Below are 21,169 nucleotides of genomic sequence, written 5' to 3' on the forward strand. Positions count from 1 at the left end.
ACCAAAAGTGTGATTCATGATCCAGAAAGGTGAGTAGATGGGCAGGTGATTGCTCCTAATTTATCAACACATTTAGTTGGCTAATACTTAAGGCCCCATTAGGCAGTCTTTCTTATTAACATTGAGTGACATGATTGCTTGTAATATTTAAAACTCATCAGTCCCGTTAACCATTTATAAGGCTGCAGCTTCTGTAAAACCACACATTGCTTGAATAAACAATTTCCCTTGGAACTGAGTAGATAAAAACATTGAATAACCAAATAACATTTTTGTTCCATTCATCTTTGCTGTAAGTGACAGGCTGATTTCCATAGGCATGTGAAAAATCATTGAACAAACCCACATGAGCAAAAATAAATTTACTTTGAGGTAGATAAACTATTTGGTGGATCAGAGCCATTCAAATATAAAATAACTGAAACAGAAATTAAATTATTGTTTTCTGAAAAAAAAAGCAAAAAACACAACCTTTTCTGAACTTTAGCTCTAAAAAGTTGGAGTATGAACAGGTTTACTCTTCCACTATGTCATCAGTTTTTTCATCAACACTTTAAAAGCGTATATACAAAAGTGACAAAGTTGCTATTTTGTCTCTTAATAGTTCAGTTGTTTCTACTTCTGCTTTAGGATGTCTAAATTGCTTTCAATGGGTATCAGATCTAGAATGCACACAGACACTCATTTTTTTACAATAACACAAAATGCTTATATTAATTATAATAACTTATTGTCTTGCAAAAAAAGCAAGATCATTCTGTCAGTCAGTTAGAATTTCCCAAAGTTTGGCTCACTCACACTCCTTGAACTTTTCCACATTTTGTGCCAAGACAACCAAAATGTTTGAAAACTATATATCATTTTTTCCACTTTCAAATTACACCTTACTTTGAGTTGCTATATCACATAAAATATAAGTAACATCATAAAATGTGGAAAAATTCAACGGTATAAACTCTTTTTCAAGATATTCTATTTTAAGTAAGCGTCTTTTTTTAAAAACTTTTCTTTCCAGTAGAAAGTTATGCCTATTTTCAGTTGATCACATCAGTCCTTTTAACATTTTATTTGTTTGTTTTTGTAAAACTTTTAATGAAACATTGGTTTTAAATTATTTTTCAGTCTCTACAATATTTACTTTTTAGCCAGTTTTCTGTTTTGGAAAGGGGATGATTACTCAAATTGTATATGTACGCACATGCAATCTAGATCAAATGAAAGCCAGCACTGCTGCATGCAATTATATCTTTGTGAGGTCAAGTGCACATTTTTTTCCCTCTCAGCCATCAGAGATGGTGCAGTGCAAACTGAAGGTTTTCTTTTATGGTTAGTAAAGTTTACAAGTATTGAACACAGCAGGATTTTGTTGTGAAACAGTCACAGGAAAGGAAGTGTATTTGTGTTAAGAATAATACTCCTAAAAAATACCCCCCCCCACCCCAAAAAAAAAAAAAAAACATTAATCATGTTGATTATTGTTATTACATTTATTTTCAGATGGAAAAAAACCTGCAGTGGCTCAGTAATGAATGCTGCAGTCATGGAATCCTGAGACTGCAGTTTTAAAGCCCATGTTGCATCAGGAAGGGCATCCAGCATAAAATACTTGCCAAATCTTTTGTGCAAGTTCACTTGCTTTAGTGATCCCTGACAGCCAAAAGACAACAATACCAATTTTGTATACAGAAAATAATTAAAAAATATATCATAAACAACAAAACATTGTGCAAAACCTTATTGGTTGTAACTGCTCATGGCCTGACGGAAAAAAAAGGATTATTCTTACAATGTTTTATTAAAATTTTAATAATACAGCATGCATTTGTTGGATTGTCCTTTATAAAGATGTACTAGATTGCTTCCTCATGTATTTCTTACAACATGGGTATTCCAGGAAGGTCCTACTGAGAAATCTGGTACTTGTTAAGTCATAATGTGTTTAGAATTGTCAGTATCACCAAACTTACCAGGACTGAAATCACAAGCTCTTCTTAGTATCTGTACAGTGGGGTTACAATATTTCAGAAATTGCTAATTAATTAAAGCTTGTTGAACATGTTTTGATTTGCACTGGGTACACCACACAATGGAAGCCACATTAACCAGACATGTCACTTCATCTGGAACCAGAAAAATAGGTCAGGACTGCTCCACTTTTATGCTGCTGCTCTTACCCTTTAATATTGTCTGTGTATGTGAGCAGGAGAGACCCAAATATTGATACAAAAAAAGGCATGTGCAAAGCTGCTCACCATCATTTACATAAATGTAGAAACTGATGGAAAGGAGAAGACCTTCTGTTGTGGAAAGCAGCGCCCTTTGGCCAGATAAAACTGTGAAAACACAGTATGGCTGACAGTATAATTCAACTTAGTATATAGCACATATTTTCTTAACAGTCCATTTCAGTACAAGCTGTCAGGCTGCTTCATTTGCACTGCTACATATATATATTCCTTACACAGTCAGAATTTTAGCCACTGTAAATTTACATCCCAAGTTTGTCATTAGGCCACTGATATGGGCAAATGAAAACCCTAAATGAAGAGAACTTGAAGTCAAATGCAAAAAATGTTCCAAAACTAAGAGCCTCCGTCTGTAAAAGTTGGAAGCAATTTATTTGGGTCATTGGCAGTCTTCATAACATCCCTTCAAAAGAACAATCTCAATCAAAGCCTTTATTATTTGCTCTGCCAATAACTGTCGGATACACTAAAACTTCAGACCACTTTCAATTTTCCACTAGTTTGGCTTGAGGTATTTTTTGTCATGCTTGTGTCTTTCCTCTGGCAGTGAGATGAAGTTGGAAATCCGGAGTTAGTGTCCCTTTTGAAACACTTGCCTTACCATGGCACCAATTTCTTAATGCTCTCACTTTATCCCCTGCCAAAAAACACAGACTGGGATATGCCACATCACTGGAGGCGAGTGAGAGATTATAGTAACTATGGTAGTTCGGGCAGGCGGCTAAAAAGCAATTCCTGTGAGCTGTGAAATGCTCTCAAGGTGTCAAACTCTACCAGATATAAAACATTCAAAACTTGCACTTTAAAGATCCAAATCCCAAAAGTTTAACAGTATACCAAACATGATAAAACTTTTATTTGACCAGACCAAAATAATATTAACAATAAAATCACTATAAATAAACAAAAAAAATATATATGTTCAACATTTAATTCAATGGGGACAGGTCAACAGTGAAAATATATTGTGAGTACAATGTGCAGATTTACCATGAAACAACATTTTTCTTGTAAAGGCAAAACATGCTCACTAATTCTAATGTCCAATTGGCTTGGCCTTCTGTTAACATCCATCAGCCAAAACTGGACATGAATCTCAACTTGAATTTTACTACTTTGGTGTATAAAGAAAGCCAATGTCCAGCACATTTGGTAAATTACTGAATATTCTTTTACTGTATTTATTTCTGTGTTTTTATGTGTTAAATTATGGTAACTGTAATAGGCTCAAATCACGCCAAGGTCTAGATAAAAAAAATGTAATTAGTGATTATTGCTTCAGTTTAACAAACCTTTATTCCATCAAAAAGAAAATATGTCAACCTCACCTATCTAATGGGACAAATTGTGAAACCCTGGAACTACTCTGATTGATTAGGTATTGTCTTTTTGCATGGAGCAGATGTCATTTTTTTTTGTTATACTGTATATATTTAAGTTTGTTTCTGTTATGTGTCTTGTTTACTACTTATCCTGGTTTTACAGTTTGAAATTATATATTTTTTAATGTTTATGGCTATTTTAAAATTGTAGCTTTAGGCATTGGTTGTACTTTATTGCATTGCTTTCTCTTTTTTTGATTTTTTTTTTGACATGAAAAAATGTTGTTTTATTCCACTGTATTTTAAATATGATTGTAATGACAATAACAGGATATTCTTCACCTCTTCAACACTTTTTGTTTCCACAACTTGATTCTCCAGCATGATGGTAATATCTCACTGAGCTGCGACTGTTGAATACTAGTTGGTAAGTCAAACTGGACTCAATATTTCAGTTGTGGTTTCACTGAATACTAAGTGTTCGTGAACGAGTGACCAACAAGCTGTGTGGCACAGCTTATTTTCATATGTGTGACTTGCAGAACTATATTCCAGGCCGTGCACATTATTCCATTGCCCACCTCCAGTCATACTGATCTTAGTCAGATTTGTACCTCAGCAGCCACCCTCATATTCATGATTTAACTTGCTGGAGTATACATTTGAAATGAATATAGGCAGATTTTGAATATTTTTTAAATAATTATTAGTTTTATTCATAGTGGTGTTTAGCCCTGGACATGTTACAATTATTGAGACAGGTTGGAGACGCACACAATGACTATGTTACTATTTTGAGAGAAAACTTGTTCTTTGCAACTTAAACAAGAAAAATTCAGAACTCCCATGAATGATGCAGGGCAATCTGGAGACTTCCTTGCGAATGCAATTTGCCAACTAGTTCTCAGTAGCTGCAGCCCAGTGGGATACTACAATTACCTACAATACTAAAGAATTCATATTTTTGGCTACCCATGTTTAGAAGGTTTATTAATATTATCATTATTATTATTATTATTATTATTATTTTAAATTTTACCAATGTCTCTATAAATAATTTACAAGCTTTCCAATGTTGATGGTTGAGTTTAGCTTGATTCTTGTGATTACTGTGGAACTGAAACTATACCTCTGATAAAAAGCAATTCTTTACAATACCATCAAATTATACATGGAGGTTTTAGTATTTCCCCATAGAACACTATTACCAGTTTTTCACTTTTTGATTGCATGGTTCACATCATCTTACCACTACACATGTGCATGCTATATTATTCTTACTTTGAGAGTGGGAATGAGGGTGGGGGTGGGGTTGTTTCTATTATGGATTGTATTTCTACATTGATACTTCTTTTTGCAGTATGGGCACTTTGTGAAGTTGCCGTGAGCTTCTTTTTTGCTGCCATATTAAACAAAGGACTCAAAGATTGACAGCTGAAGAGAATTTATTTTGACAGTCATAATTATGGATTTCACGTGGTTTGAACAGTCTTGCAATCTGGATCTCTTTCTGAGAGTAACATCAGAATCTTTATATTTCTCTGGTTATCTCTATAGCAAAAGCAGGACACAAGGTTACACTTGTGAACAGACATCTTCACAAGCCTGTATATTTTCATGGCATTTGTAGGCATTCTGACTCCAAGCAAGTTTCTTCTTTTTTCTAGGTCACAGTGGCCAAACACTGAAAACCATGACACTTATATTTGCAATTTTTATCCCCTACAAAGTTTCCAAACAACACAAAAAACTTGACTTTTTCATGAATTAAAATTCTCTCAAACATTACCAATCAAATTACACCAGTATGTCATGGACAATATGATATGGAAGAAAAAGACAAAATCAGTTTACTGTCAATGTTCTGTCTTCTGAAAACAAAGTAATTTTAAAAGAAAGTAAACTTCAATTGGAAGATCAGTGTTTAGTAAAATCAGGTTGAAGACTTGTGGTGAAACAAAGTTTTGCTGGCGTCCTGTTTTCCTCCCAGTCTTCTCAGCTTCAGAAGAAGCACTGTTATATATTCAGGCAGCTGTCAATGCAGCTCTGCAGCATCTACTTCTAAAAAGGGCATCTGTCAGTCTCTCTCATGCTACTTAAGTGCTGTGAATGAGACAAACTGTACCAGCTCAGTTCAGAGCAGAGCTCTGCACACCCACAGCAGTTGAAAGACACTGACATTATGCTCTAAGATGGCAGACAGCGATCCTCATCCAAATGAAATTAGAAACCTAGAAGTATATGTTGCAAAAAATGTACATAGTCATGACATGATACATTTAACACATTTTATTTCAATTACTTTTAAATACTCTGTCTTGTCAATCTGTTGTGCAAATGAAAAAAATCAGACACAGGAACGTAGGCCAATATGAACTAGTACATCCTCAATGAAATAGGACAAAGAAACTGCTGCCATGAAACTAGAACATATCTTTATAAGAAAGCAGAGGTATCATGTTTAATGGATACAACGACACAAATTCTTTTTTTCCTGATGTTGCTGCTGGGGATGGAACTGGTTCTGCCTGTAGTATGTAAATGAAAATAGAGTCTAATCTAGATTTGCCACCCAATTCCCCAAAGAACTGTATTACTGCTTCCTCACTATGTCAGATATCTGTAATTACTTCACCTCAACAATGACCTTATCTGTTGATAGACGCTCCGGTTCCTTTTCTGATAAGGCATAACCACTGTAGCTGCAGATATATTCTTAAAAAAGATGGAGAGTGTGGTAAGATGTGAATGTAGGTTTGTGTCCCCTGGGTCTCCTTGGCACATGAAGCTCCTCCTGTCTGCCACATGGGGCCCGAGCAAGACTGCCTGCAGCAGGTGGGTTGGACCCTGCTGAGCTTGACAGAGGAAGGCAACAGTAATGACACACTTTATCACACCTGACATGAGAAAACAGTAAACCTCTGACACACAAAAACCATCAGGTGGTCTAACAACCTTAAATCTGTTCCTGAAAATACAAACACTTTGACAGAGGAATGATCAAGGCCACTGGAAGTATACATGTTAATTACTTAACAAGATATTTGGCCACCCAGGGATTACAATAATTCTTGCTCATTCTATGCGGGGATATAAAGAAAAAAAAAACAAAAAAACAAAGGAAACAATGAATGAACACAATGGAGTTTTTGGTGTTTTTCTTTTTTTTTTTCCCTAAACCGTCATCAAGAACCAGCAACAATGACAGAATCCCTGCTGCGTCCCCTCATGTAGGGAGTGTATGGTGAAAATATTGCACCTGAACACCTTGCAGTGATGACCTTCAACTGCCAGCCATGACATACAATCCACACCTGCACAAGACATAATTTTGTAGTGCAGAATGAAGCAGGAATCTTTAAAATATTTAATAGCATCATTGTTAGTTCAAACTTTAGAATGCACATCATTCTCACTCATGTGTTTGAAACCGTTTAGATTCTGTGAGCTGTTTAACTTAAACCAATACACTAATTATAGATGTATATAAAAATTGATGCAGTTTAAAAAAAAAAGAAAGGTGGTGAACAAAAACAAGAGCAATAAAGAAGCTTCTTAGATTAATGGAAAAAACAATAAGAAAACTCCCTCTGTAAAATTTACAACTGTCATTACTTGTGGCAATAGAAGCATCTTCGCAGTCCTAATTAACACAATACATACTATTACTCACACATGCAATCAAATCCAAACCACAGATGACACGATTTCTAGTCTAATCTAGAGGAATCCAACATTTTTAATTTAACTAAGTCACTCATAATCACATTTCTGGCATTTAGAACAAGAAAGAAGTCTGCAAATTGTATTAGTTTTAGACAAACATTTCCTAATGACGCATCGTGCAGGAAACAAGATTTCCACAACCAACAGAGGTTCAAGAATGGAAGACAGGGGATGGGTATTGCTAGTTGGAAGAACTGAGAACGACAGATTTTTTTCTCATTCATAGTAAATTCCAGCCAGATTTTTATGTGCAGCCTGACTCGCACTAGGAGCACACCACAAAAAATCAAATGGAAAAAAAGTCTTTACATCCTCCACTTCTTCATTGACATTTAAAATTGTCCTTCATTAGGCCACCTAGTGCAGCAAGAGTAATTACTCAAAGGTCTGTGGGAGCTGCAGCATTGAAAGCACAGCCACCCATTGATTTGAATGTTGGTTATTTAGCTGGAGTTGGCCCATTGATTCGAGCCCCAAAGGCCACATATTTTCTCTGTGGTTTCATCGTGTGTGCTGAGAGGCTGCTGCAATACTTCCAGCCAACGCTTTTCAGCCAGAGATACCAACTGTATCTCAAGCCCAAAACCTTCTCAAGGCCAACAGTGTCAAGGTTACAGACAGCATTGTGCAGCATTACTAACCTGATTTCAACTCATTATTATTCTTTGAGTCGAACCCTTCGCTTGGCAGGGGCGTCGTCAGGTAATGAGGTAATAAATGGTTGCTGCTCTACTGAGCGATGCTGGCTCTGCCCTTCACAGGAAATTAAAACGTTACACATGAATTCCTTATTTGGAGTAGGATTTCTAGTACTTCATGCATGGTTTGGCTATGACTCATGTCACTACATCGTATGACATAAATATTAAAACACCAATTCACATTATCTGACTGCAAAAACCCTACAAGAAAACTTAAAAAAAAGAAAGTCACCAGAAAACAATGAACAGAAAGCTGCCAACATATCAGATCAAGTCTAGTCACTTTGCAACTCTACCATTAATCTAGTGTACCATTCCATTATAACAACCTCTTTCTTATTGCAAAGATAGTTAGCACGTTGGAAGGAAAAAAAAAAAAAGAAATATACCTGCCGGCTCACTGGTTTCTTTAATGAGCAAAGTAAGAATGCCATTTTCTGGCTGCTGGACACAATAGCAGAATGAGTATCATTATGGGGTGTTCAAGGTGGAAAGCTCCCAGTGACTCCCTCCCTTCATTAGCTCAATGTAATGTAATGAAAGCCAATATTTTATAGCTTACATCTAAATATATGAACTTGAAACTGCATGCATGTTAAATAAGTTTGCTATCACTAACGATGTGTGATGTCACTTTTTTATTACACAAAAGCTATTCAGAAGAATAACAGATAATCGCAGGACTCACTGATCCATCAGCCCACTTCTCAACCTTCATTTGCATATTAACAGCATTGAGGGAGCAGGGAATTCATACAATGGAAAGATAAACAAAGGAACAATGAATACAAAAAAAAATAACAAAAAATAAGAGAGCAAAGTTCCTCATAAAAAATAAAGCAGGCAGAAAAAAACTGAATATGAAACATTGCCATGAACCATATTTAATGTAACTTTAAATGTTAAATTTTATGTAACTGTAATCCAATCCTAATTGTCCTCCTAATCATCAAACTGCTACAAACACACAAATGTTGTCAAGTTGTCAAGATGTAGAGTTTGTCACAAGTTCCAAAACCTATATTTACATCTTAAATCATTTTATCTCTGCCAACAGCTCAAAGACAAAATATATTTGATAGTCATATACTATTTCTATATTAGAGGTTTTATGTCTGATGTAATACACAACTGGTTAAAAAGTTGCAATCAATAAAGAAGCTTTATTTTTTTTTCAAAACTGTTGAATAATTCTGACGACCCCTGCAGGTCTTCTTGTGGTCTCTTCACACCTTCACAGGTTGATTAGTATGATCTGGAGCACCTGTGGACCCACCATGTCCCTTTGGTTACTTAAATTCTGCATTCAGTCCAGTTACTCTGTTCTTTCCTCCACATTTTCTCAATAGCTTTACTGTAGTTTGTTGTGTTTTCTCAGTTTAACCTTTTGTTCAGATTGCACCTTCTAACATATTTAAATCCTTTTGTGATCCACATCAAACACCAGTAATTAGACTTATTTCAACACCTCATTAAAAAGATAAAATTTAAAGATCAATGTTGTTTAAATTTACATACATTAAATATTCGTTGTTAATGTTCAGTTGATGTTCCCTTTTAGTCATGTCAGTACGAGCCAGGTCTTTACGTTGACCAAGCAATAAATAATCTGTTTTTTTTTATGGCGTTCAAATACGACTTTGGTGTAAAATTCAGAGTGACACTGTTAAAATTTGGTTTATTTCACACATTAATCTGTTCTCCTGATCTGTTCCTGTATCACAACATTTTATAGCAACAGTCATTTATATTGAAAGTGAGTTGTTTGGAATGATTTATTGATATGTCAGTAAACCCAACTATTTTAAGGAAGAAAACTGGGTTTAAAAAGGAATCAGGGTTTTTTTTAGTAATTTATAACATTTTAGGGCAAATCTTTACAGACTAGCCAAAACAGAGACAGGAGTAATGACATATGTGAAAATGTACACGGGTTAGCAATGAGCCAAAAAGAGCTGAATGTATATAAAGGAAAATTAAATAAATAAATACACTGTCTGTTAGCAGTTCATTACTAATGAAAGCTATAAAGGCCCTTCTTTGAGCCACAAACTGGCCTGTTTGGCTGTAACAGTGTCCTAAACATTAATGTTCCTGGATGATTTATGAGCCAAATGAGACAAATAAAATGGATCAGTCTGCTTTGTTGGCCAGGCTCCTTGTAAATTCAGGTTATGTAAATGTCTATGCAATAACAGTATGCACAACCTGAATCTGCTACCCCAAATCTGGATGACCCCACTACCCAGTATATCAGTAATTATAAAAACACTTTACGTCTGTAAAGTACCACACATGTGGTAAGTGATATCACACCTGGGATGACAAGTAAGAGGCCTTGCCTACACATACTTCATTATTCAACTCTATTCAATAACTAATAAGCTGATCATTTAATTAATTCACTTAGGAAAACACAGATAGTATGATACATGAGGTATGTCCCACATAGAATTCAACAAATTGGGTTCAAATCCAGGATCTTAGTGCAATGCATACATAAAAGAATAAAAACAAAAAATAAGATCATGTTGTACCAAAGGGGTCACGATTCCAAACAATAAAATAAAATAAAAGTGTGTAAAAACTGTAAAAAAGAAAGGAACCTCCTGTATGTTTTTAGTTTGTTTTTGTTTCTTCACATGTAGAAGGGGAAAATAATAAAACCTTGGGATCTCTTTCATCATGGAACCACAATTAGATCTGACAAGAATGGGTAAATTTGCAGCATTTACATGCAAAGTAATCTTCCACACATCTCAAGTAAACTTGGAGCTCGATGGCCATGAGTGTGACAGTGTATGAAAAAGGGCACTCTTATATAAAATAAATTTTATTTGGCTCAGCCCAAATGGTTTAAATGAGGTGCTAGAAAGAACAGTCAAAGTATACAAGCTGCATAGCACATGGGTGACTCTGAAAGACAGCAGATGAACACTGCACAGCAGAAAGAGTGAACTCATTTTAACAGGGCGAACAAGCAGGTCCCTTCTTGTCTGTTCACGTTGGAAACAATCATTATAGTGCTGGTACTGAGCAGAGTGTAATGGCCTGTAAGAATTTAGCAGAAATAGAAAGCCCTTAGCAACTCAAGGTGATTTATGTGAAGCTTCGGACTTGCAGCCAAGCATTGCACAGGATACCCCCACCCCCTCATGAAGGCATATTTGGACCCCACACTGTGGAAGACATCCTTCCAATCAGTGAGTTTTGACATAGAAAGCAGGTTCTTTTTATGGGCAAAGGGCTAATATGAAAGAGGTGGCTATTCTCCACCTACTGTGAAGGTAATTTGACACACACAGGTGGTGAGAACTTGGCCAGCACTGGAAAACTCACATCTTTAACAAACTAAATAACACTATAGTGATAAAAAACTATACATCTACCAGCTAAAACTCCAGTAATGCAGTTTGCCTCCATATGGAAACTAAATAACACAGCAGTTAAACACAACTAGTCTGTGTTAAAACATATAGCTTAACTTAAACAGTGAACTTCTGACTCCAGGTTAAAAAGCTGTTTTGTCCTTTCTTTTTTACATAAATGCTATTTAGAGCTTGCTGTCTGAGCCTAGTTGTCAAGGTAAATAAATAAAAATAAATAAATAAATAAAAAAAATTTAAAAAAGACTAAAGCCTTTCACTTTTAGAAGCGCTAACATCGTTTTGATGCAAAGTAAAAACTTGATTTGCAAGACATTTTGGGTTAAATTTACCTGCAAAAGTAGCAGCCATCTAAGCTGAAACATCACCATAACTGTCAGGATATCTCACTTAAAGCCACAGCTGTCAACGTGGTGGTAGTAAATTAAAAGTCTTATTATTACTAAAGCTAATAAGATCCCACACTTAGAATCAAACTGATATAAATCTCTGTAATCACAGATATACTTTTTTTTCTGTTTTTACAAATGTCTGCTATTTCCCATGTGGCTTCTGCTTCACTGATAATCTCTTGTGTGATAAAAGGATGCATGTTTGACTTATCAAATGTGTTAAAGTTTGTAAATATCCTGATATTTATATGCTATCCAAAGGAATTAATTAGTTGCTCACTTCTATGTGACAAGCTAAATCAACATTTTCTATAAACCATCAATGCAACACTTTATCCTAGTAATGAAGCTGAGTCTGACTTCAAATACGCAACTTTCAGTAACAAAGAAAACCCACCTGCAAAGCATGACTATTAGAAAGCTTTAATCACAATCAAACTTGGCATTGAGCAAAATTAGTAAATCAAGTTCCAGTTGTGATTTGGCATGAGAGAAAAAAGAAAATCAAGGCTAATGCTAATCAGTGATTAAGTCTATCCAACAGATGCTCCAGAAAAGAAAATGAAAAGAAAAACAAAACTGAAACAAAAACACATGTTTTGTTTGCACATGTGTATGTTTAAAATAACTACCTAAAACAAATAAAGGTTTACAAATAAAGTCTTACTCCTAACATACAAAGCTCTCAACAACCGAGCTCCATCTTATATAAAAGATCTTATTGTTCCATATTTTCCAAACAGAGCACTTTGCTCTCAGACTGCAGGTTTACTTGTGGTTCTTAGAGTTTCTAAAAGTAGAACAGGAGGCAGAGCTTTCAGTTCTCAGGCTCCTCTCTTGTGGAATCAACTTCCAGTTTCTGTCCATAAGGCTTTTGCCCTGTCTACTTTTAAGACTTGGGTAGACTTTCCTTTTGACAAATTCTATAGTTAGGGCTGGCTTGGGTTTCCTGGGCTATTCTTTAGTTATGCTGTTATATGCTTAGACTGCTGGAGGACAAACTGAACACACTTCCTCATTCTGCTTTTTTTTCTTTCTCTTTTCTCCATTGCTGTCTTTAGCATGTGTTTTTTTTGTTGTTGTTGTTGTTGTTGTTGTTGTTGTTTGTTTGTTTGTTTGGTTTTATTTTTCTTTCTATGGAAACTACACCTGGACCAATCCTTCTCTGTTTGTCTGGGTGTTTTTCCTGTTTTCTCAAACCCCTGCCAACTGAGGTATATGGCCACCCATTCAAAGCCTGGTTCTGGTTCTATTGGAGGTTCCTTCTTGTTAAAAAGGAATCATTCCTTTTCACTGTTGCCAATGTGCAGCTCAGGTTGGGGAATTGTAACAAAGTGAAGATTCAACACAATCTGATGGATTCCTTAGATAGTCAACTACTTGCTGTTTGGCATTTCATAGTGTACTTTATGTTAATGTTTTGTACTAAAATAAAAATGAATAGACCGTAAGTGGATTTAAATCTGGAACTGAATTGGACTTACGGTTTGGACATTTTTATCTTTTGTATAGATGACTTTTGTTGTGAATTGGCACTATATACTGAAAGCAAATAAACTTAATGGAACTAAATTAAAGATGTAGTCTCAAATGTACTGAGCATGAAATTCTGATTTTTTTTCCTCTCTCAATTTTCTAAATAAAACTTAACAAATGAAATCACATCAAAACTATTCTTTAGAGCCTAATGTCCTAAAACAACTTTGACCTAAACAATACTCACTATTCAAGTAAATACATTGTTTTAATGGACTATAAATATTTTTACTACTTTAGCTAACAATGCATGTTTGTGTCTTCAAATCTAAATAACTATATTTTGGTAAGTTAAATGTTACAATCAATAAAAATAATAGATGGAGCTAAAAATGAAGAAGTCACAATAGGGTCTGTATTGTACACATTTCATTTTTGGTTGTCTGCATCTCCTAAAAGTCTATTCAAATGAAAAAAAAATGGAATTGCACAGAAAATATTCAGAACATTAAAATAAAAATTATTTTTCTGTTGCACTTGTCTAAGTGTAAGAGTTATGGAACATGTTTTCACAAAGCACAGTAAATGTTACTGAACAGAGGGAAAATTATTGTTTCTGTAGCAAATAAAGTTGTTTTTTTTCAATATTTTATCTAATGCACCTTGTTCAGTCCTTGCTATTCACAAGCAGAAAAAAAATCTTGTTACTACTGTTGGTCAGAGACAGAAAACCCCCAAGAATGAAGATCAACAAAAACATAGACATAAAAATCTATCCTTTTAAAGCTTCACCAGCTGCATAGTAAATGTAGTACATTTTGTGTTTATTAATGTAAATTCTAGATGTTTTGCCTTCTTATTGTGCACTAGTCATGACAAATGCATGTAAAATAAGCCATGTTGATTAAAAGGTAACGCCTGTATAAATGCAGTTGCAATCTCAAGTAAAAAGCTGTTGTTGCAAAAGACATGTTACAATTTTATGTCAGATACAATATATTCTTTATGTACAGTATGTATATGTATATATATATGTATAAATATAATATATATATATATATATGTTTGTGTGAGGGTGGCACAGTGGCATAGTGGTTAGAGCTGTTGACTCCCAGCAAGAAGGTTGCAGGTTGAGGCCTTTCTGTGTGGAGTTTGCATGTTCTCCCTGTGCACACGTGGGTTTACTCCGGGTACTCCGGTTTCCTCCCACAGACCAAAAAACATGCATGTTAGGTTAATTGATGACTCTAAAATTGTCCCTAGGTGTGAGTGACAGTGTGAATGGTTGTTTGTCTCGTTCGTCTNCCTGCGATGGACTTGCGACCTGTCCAGGGTGTCCCCCGCCTCTCACACAGTGACTGCTGGGGATAGGCACCAGCTACCCGTGACCCGGAATGGAGAAGCGGTTAAAGAAAATGGATGGATGTGTCTGTGTGTGTGTGGGAGGGGTGGATTTTTAGCATTTGTTTTCCTGATGTCACAACTAGCAGATTAAAATGTTCACATTATCAACAACACTAATATACTCTGCAGTATATATTAGAAATAGAAGTTTTAATTTGATCAACATTGTGATCTCTTCCACCTCAGCGAACATAACATATTCTTTAGCCTTATTGCTTTTCAGTTAGTTCCTCAGTGCCAGCAGGGCTCAATGTGTATTGTCCAATAAAGTCACATATCCCAGGAAAAGGAAAATAAAGAAGATTGGCTGAGATGTTCTTCAGAGAAGGGGAGCTCTTGTTTGAGTACATTTCTGTGCTGAACCCTAAAGGAAGAAGCCTTTGAGGAGCAACAACTTACTTTCAACTCCACACTGCTTGGAGGCTGACTTTCATATCACATCTAAAGATCACACATGCAGAGACCGGGCAACACTGGGTACCAAATAGGAAGAGACACTAGAGAGAGGCAAAGGAACATGCAGCAGGAATCAAAGATTACAGGGTGGAGCAAAGGCTCCTGGGAAACACCAGCCAGTTTGCACATGAAATGACCTTCAGCTAGTGATACACAACCACACGGTGACGTACAGATGCAGTGTCAGCACCGCAATTAGCTATTCGGGTCAAAAACAAAGAGGCAAATCCAATTGTGTGAAAAGCCTGTAGGTACCTGCAAGTGGGGAAAGTTAGAGATTACATGGACATATTGTTGTTATGTAAGGTCTGACCTTATTTAGCCTCTACAGAGGAACTAACACAAGTAATATCACACAAAATATGTGTGTAAGAGGAAAATGAACTTCAAATCTGCTGCATTGAAATGCATTTTAAAAAAGGCACGTGTAGGTAGAGAAAAGAAAAAGTAATTGACCCTGTTTGCAGGCGCATACAACAAGCTAATTTCTCACTCCACTCATCTGAGCTCATATTGTTTTTGTTGTTTGTTTTAATCTATGTCATTTCTTTTAGTTCGCTGTTTAGTTTTATGTAATGCTCTGTAATTGCTCCAAATGCAAAAATTATACATATGTATATATATATATATATATATATATATATATATATATATATATATATATATATATATATATGTATATGTATATATATATATGTATATATATATATATATACATATACATATATATATATACATATATATATATAGTCATGATCAGTGGTGATGACGGAAAGGAACCCAGAGCACAGACTCATTGTAAAGAATAGAAAGTAATTTATTAAACTAAAGAAACAAACGAAAACCAAAAAGCTGACGTGGCAGCGAACAGACAAGAACTAAAATAAAGACATAAACAGAACAGAACTCTGAGGACAGGAACACGGAGCAAAGCAACAAGCAAGGAAACATCAAACTAACAACAAACATTAAACAAACCTTAGACAATGGACCAGCGACTAGTGGGAGAAATGACTGGGTATTTGAGTACTGAGGGTAACGAGAGAAGTGGAAACAGGTGAGTGGAGATGATTGCAGACAGGTGGAGATGGGCGTGGCAAGGAGGACAAAAGAGAGACGGAGGAGTGAATACTGACAATAATACAAACTGGAAAAACCAAACTGAAACAAAAACCAAAACCACAACAAAATAACAAACAAAACAAAACTGAAAACACACGAAATCCAAAACCTCACATTTATATATCAGCTGGCTGATAAAACAATATAATTTTATTAACAGTTTATTATTATTATTATTATTATCTCATAAAAGTGGGAAGCTTTTGTATTTTGACTTCAATGTTAGGCACCTATAATGCAAACATTTAAGACAGCAAATTTTAACGCATAGAGCAAGTATGCTATCACTGAAGTTTTATGTGAAGTCAGAATGTAATATTCTCAAATCCTAAAAGTCAAATTTTACTGACAAAGTTACAACCTGAAGCAAAGCAGATCCAGAAAATGCTGCACCACACAATTTTGTATTATCCTGCACATTCAGAGCATTAGCTGCCTCAATAAAGATATGTGAGATTGTTTGATGTCTGCACAGCAATGGATCACACGAGTACATTTTCCTGAAGAAACCAAGAGACCAATTCTGTTGGTAACAGAGAACTACTGACAAAATATTAAGAAATAACTCTAACTAAAAACAATAATGAATCTATCCAAAGTTTTATTATTATTAATATTAATATTTACACTCCTCAGGAAATATGCTTGACTTTGTCAATGATTTACAAAATGCTTAATTTGTCAATCAAATTATACTTTTGCTCTGTTTTGATTTCACTATGTTGCCTTCAGCTGACCTGTTAATTAATACAAGCGTAACTGAACTGCAAAATTTTCTTTTTTCTTTTTTAATTTTTGAGGTGTTTCTTTGTTTTTCATCTGGTACTTACAGCAAATCATAACCATGAAACAAGTGAATTAAATTAGATTTACAAAATGTTGAAAGGGACGGTAACAAAGACCTCAGTTTTGCCATGCTTATAATGAAATTATCATTTAGTGAAGCTGTGTAACTGATTGGTCATTTATTAAGGCTGCAGAGAAATAAGAAATAACCCACATGAATCGGCTGATTAGCTTTGAGGCAGGCCACATTAATCAATGAACAGAAGAAAGATAATTACAGACAGAGATTGAATACTGTCAGATAAGATGCGAATGAGTTCACAGCAGAAGGAGAACCAGACAAGCCACACAGGTACATAATTAGTCATGTCTGGGCAGAAACACTGAGGTCAAGCAGCTTCAACAATGATGTCTCTCCTGGCAATCTGGATCTATTGTAATGGGGGGGGGGGGGGGGGTGTCTACCAAACCTACACAGTGATGCTTAGAACAGAAAATGTAAAAAGAAGTCATCATAGGCATCATCTGGGTACTTTTGTTTGTATTTTTGCAAGTTTTATCTGATCAGAATTAGTCAAACTTGACTTCATGGGTTTTTTGTCAGAGCACTTTCTAAAATTTGTAGCATTTCATTTAATCAACTTCTATTTAACTTTCAATATACAGTATTTTAAAAAAGACTGGACATTTACACAATCATAGTTCTAAAGTCATTAAGTTATAGATACAGGATGCAGACAGGGCAAGAATGAATGTACCAAGTAGTGCTGCAAGAAAAGCTGAATTTGCAAGAGAAGGCATATATTTAGGAAGTGGTGAGCATTCTAAAAACTAGTTAAGCTTCTTTTGCAGTGTTTTTCATTTTTGCTACATATGCTACTGCATCTAGAAATGCCTATTGCATGAGTCCAAACATAAAAGTGCATTTTGTGAAATGTCAAGTTCTGTGGCGTATTTGAGGTATGTGTAAATTTCATGATGTGCTCCTGTTAAATATACTGCATATGTGCTGGGTTGAAGGATAGAAAAGTACAGCATATTCTGACTTAAGCCACACAGCCATAACCGTATCCTTGTCGCTGTTGATGTGGCATTTTGTTCCTACCTTTGACCTTGCTGCTGCTTATCTGTTGTGTTCACAGGTAGGTATAAAAGGGAGGTCTACACTGCATTTGTTATATAGGCTATTTTTATAAACTTCAGATGTTTAGAATCTGTTTGAGAGCAACATTTGGTGCATATGTTGAAGACTATTATTGTGAAGGATTGAAGAAAGCTGTGTAAGTGAGTCCTGCTAAGAAATGCAAAGTAATGCGTTGTTATTCTGCAGTTTATCCGGTATTAGGGCACCCATAAGCTTCAACTGCAGCTTTTATTTGTTTCATACAATACATAACAAGAAACAGCACCTGTGAATTTCACCAACACCATGCCTGCAAAAGAAGAAGAAAAAAAGGGGACGTTGTTGGTCTATAATTACACCAGCAGCAGTGAACACATTTTACACAACCAGCATCGTTAGCATAGTGTAGCATGAGATTGTATAATGTTATTGCTGGGTCACAGCTCCATTTTTTTTGTTATTAAGATGTGTGTGTGAGGTGTATGTGACATTTCAAGGTTGCTGTGTTCATGCCATGAAATTTATGAACATGGCTGATAAATCTGTTACAATCGGATGTTGCTGGAGATTGGACTACATGTGCTACAGTACCAGATTTTGAAAGATGCAATGTTGAGCTGAAATTTTCTTACAGCCATTTTTAACATACAGCAGATATACAAAAGTGTAATGGGGGTATTAATAGCATTTATTAGGATCTATGTTAAAAAATACTGATTTACTTAAGTCTAAAACTTTTAGATAATTTTATTGTTGAGTTATTGTTGCTATTGTTACTACTACTGTCTTTTATTTAAACCTTGAGTTGTTATTAGGTTTTTGTCAGAGATCATAATTTATACATTACGTTGTTGTTTATATACCCATAATGATCAGCATGGTATAAATGAGTTGAACTGATATGTTTGTTTTGGCTGATAAAAAATCCTTATCTTTAAAATTGCAGTTTTTTTCTCACTTTATCCTGAAGTTTTCTTTTTTGTTTGTTTGTTTGTTTTTCAGACTGTTTTGATGTTATATGACAGGCTTCATCTCAGCAAAGGCATCACTGAGCAAAGACAGCATGTTGTCCACATGTTTCTACCTCTGCCGAGCTTTGTTTGGATGGATGTCAGACAGGTGGAGTAGAAGAAACAGATGCAGCAAGCAATATCTCCATGAACTTTCCAGCTCCCAATCCACCGTTAGATTAAATCTAAATCCTGACCCAGGGGTAAGAGTCTTTCACTTGGACACAGAGGTCCTTGCAATGCAGATAAACAAAATGAGAAGTACATATTGAAGCTGAAAGCCAAAGAGGTTGGTATTTGTAACAAATACTGTCAGAGGCTTGGACAAGGATGGCAGGGATAGGGATTACCTCAGTCTAACAAAGAATAATGGTACTGTTTCTTGTGATGTCAAATTTTCTAATACTATGACATTTTATGTGACAAAGATAATCATTTAATACAAACCTATAAGAATAAAAATAACATATAAATAATAAAAAAGCAAAAAAGTTGTAAGAAGGTTTAAGTCCACCCAATGGTTCAGCAGCTTGTAAAACCATTTTTAGCATCAATACCGTATAATAAAATTCAATATTTTGTATAACTATCGTCTATCACATTTTTGTGGAGGAATTTTGGTTCACTCTTCTTTACAATGTTGCTTCAGCTCACTGAGGTTTGGGGGCATTTGTTTCTGCGCAACTTTCTCATCACACCATTTCAAAAAGGCTGTCTGTACCATTGGTACACCTTGATTTCATTTTTTAGCCATTTTGTTGTAGATTTACTGATTCTCTTGAATCATTGTTTTGTTGCATGAACTCATTTGGGTCGAGGTTCAGTGGTCCGACAGATGGCCTCACATTTATCTCTAGAATACTTTGATAAGCAGAAAAGTGGATGGTCAAAAAACATGGCAAACATGGCACTGTGCACTAAGGCCACTCATCTCTATTTTAGTCTCCTCTCTCTAAAAGTCATTGTTCGAGAGGTTTTATGGTTCATTCAGATGTAATTTTGTTAACCTAAGTAGGGTACCATATTATTTTACAAGAGAAGGGGCTTTTTCCTGGTAACCCTTCTAAACAGGACACTTGTCTTTTTTCTTGGGTTGTGAGCATTGAATGGTCTGATATCAGGGTGATTTGGCTGGGACATCCACTTGAGAATAATTGTTCACACTGTGGCTTGATGGACTCCAAATTGTTTGTAAATGGACTGGCCTTATATCCCTTCTCAGATTGATGGGCAGCAACAGTTGCTTACAGTTGTTAATGTCAGCTTTTTCCCTTTTCTTTTGTTGTAATCCTGTTCTGAGTGAACTCGTGCCATTTTTATTTATTAGAAGAGACAGGTATGTGAGGCTGTGGTACCGACGAACACAGCTTATATTACTTTTCATGTATGAAAGGACATTATAAGTTCAGTGCCATGGAGACCTGGTTTAGTATGGTTGATGTGAGTATGTAAAATAAAGTGGAAGTGTGGAACTTCTTATCCATGCACCCTGTGGACTCATAAGATCGACTACTACAGCAGGTTATGGAGGCTAACCACCAGCGTGGGTTGACTTTTTCAAGAACAGCTTTACCAGTTTGGCTTTGTTTTTGTTAATGACAGGTAATGACAGGATAGAAGATATTGTGTGTTTCTGTATGCTAAAGGTTAGATTTGAATAGTTTCAGAACCTGATTAAGACCAGATATTTTTTCAATAAGTCCTGTAAAGTACAACCTTGGAACAGAAAGAGGAGTTCCAAGTTTCCTTCTTCCTATGACTGTACATTAGAACTTTATCATCATCTGAATATCAAAGTACGGCATATCAATATTGCAAAGGACTGCTTGATCTGCAATAAATCATTGGCTTTTATATTGCAAGCAGTATGCACCCATGCTGTGCAAACCACTAACGTATTTAACTAATCTGATGGACTCCCACTGCCCTTGAGGCCCACATTCAGTTTAGATAATTGTAGCAAAGAGGCTAAAAAGCACAGAGACCATTGTGTCGTGTTAGAAGAGAAGAAGAGGGGTG

At 35.5% G+C, this 21,169-nt stretch overlaps 1 protein-coding gene across 1 annotated transcript in view; it reads right to left on the minus strand.

Annotated features, from left to right (window-relative positions):
• LOC108242109 (protein kinase C-binding protein NELL1) overlaps positions 1-21,169 on the minus strand; it is a 328,852-nt gene that overhangs the window by 215,100 nt on the left and 92,583 nt on the right. The gene's annotated exons all lie outside the window — the stretch shown is intronic.

The sequence above is a fragment of the Kryptolebias marmoratus genome, linkage group LG15 (assembly GCF_001649575.2).
Source record: "Kryptolebias marmoratus isolate JLee-2015 linkage group LG15, ASM164957v2, whole genome shotgun sequence".
Lineage (NCBI taxonomy): Eukaryota > Metazoa > Chordata > Actinopteri > Cyprinodontiformes > Rivulidae > Kryptolebias > Kryptolebias marmoratus.